The sequence below is a fragment of the Cystoisospora suis genome, assembly GCF_002600585.1.
Source record: "Cystoisospora suis strain Wien I chromosome Unknown contig_2667, whole genome shotgun sequence".
Taxonomy (NCBI): Eukaryota; Apicomplexa; class Conoidasida; order Eucoccidiorida; family Sarcocystidae; genus Cystoisospora; species Cystoisospora suis.
In genome coordinates, this window is record NW_027155464.1 from 3,562 (window position 1) to 4,247 (window position 686).

Consider the following 686-nt stretch of genomic DNA (forward strand, 5'->3'; position numbering starts at 1 on the left):
CCAGGAGCGGGTGCGCTCCGTGCCCGGAAGGACGTATGCCGTCTTCTTTTTCGTCTTCTGAGGATCCTACCGGGGCGCAGTCAAACCGCAGTAGAGAATTCCTCCCTCCTGTGTGTCCGTCCACGTTTTCTTCCTTTGGTCTTGGAGCTCGTCAACCGTCTTTCCATGAGCCCCCCGGGAGACTAGCAATTTCCGACCATTTCGCTTTCGTGGGTTCGTGCCGAGCTAAAGCGAAAGACTCTGGAGGCGTGATAGACGACAGGGAACAAGCGGGTGAGCAGCAATGGTCGTCGTATGCTTCGGGGGCTGCCAGGCAGGGATCCATCTTCTGTCGGGGTTTTACGCGGGAAGGTAATATTAAGCAGCGAACAAAGTGTGATCTGGCCAGGCTCTCTCGGTTGTGCTTATCTGGTCCCGATCTTTCTCCCCTTCTTTTTTTTCAGAGGGAGAAGACTGGGACGAGCTGCTTGGCCTCGCTTCTTCGGTGATAGTTTCTCCGACATCATCAGTGGGCGCGCCTCGTCCCCTCGGTTTCTCTCCTGGGTATTCTGCTGGTCCAAGCACCGCGTCTTCTCCACTGACTGCCGCAGTGTCACGCGAACTACCCAGCGCATTGGCCAATTCACATCTCCCATCGCTGGGCCCCGCGCTACCTTCGAACTCTCAAACGGTGGCACCTGACATTT

At 56.6% G+C, this 686-nt stretch overlaps 1 protein-coding gene across 1 annotated transcript in view; it reads left to right on the plus strand.

Moving 5' to 3' along the window:
* Positions 1–686, plus strand: part of CSUI_005495 (uncharacterized protein) — a 13,668-nt gene that overhangs the window by 967 nt on the left and 12,015 nt on the right. Inside the window, exons 1-2 of the mRNA XM_068065671.1 lie at positions 1–273; positions 444–686. The exon at positions 1–273 is cut by the window's left edge and continues 967 nt beyond it; the exon at positions 444–686 is cut by the window's right edge and continues 565 nt beyond it. The gene's annotated coding sequence lies outside the window, so the exon portion shown is untranslated. The remainder of the gene's footprint in view (positions 274–443) is intronic.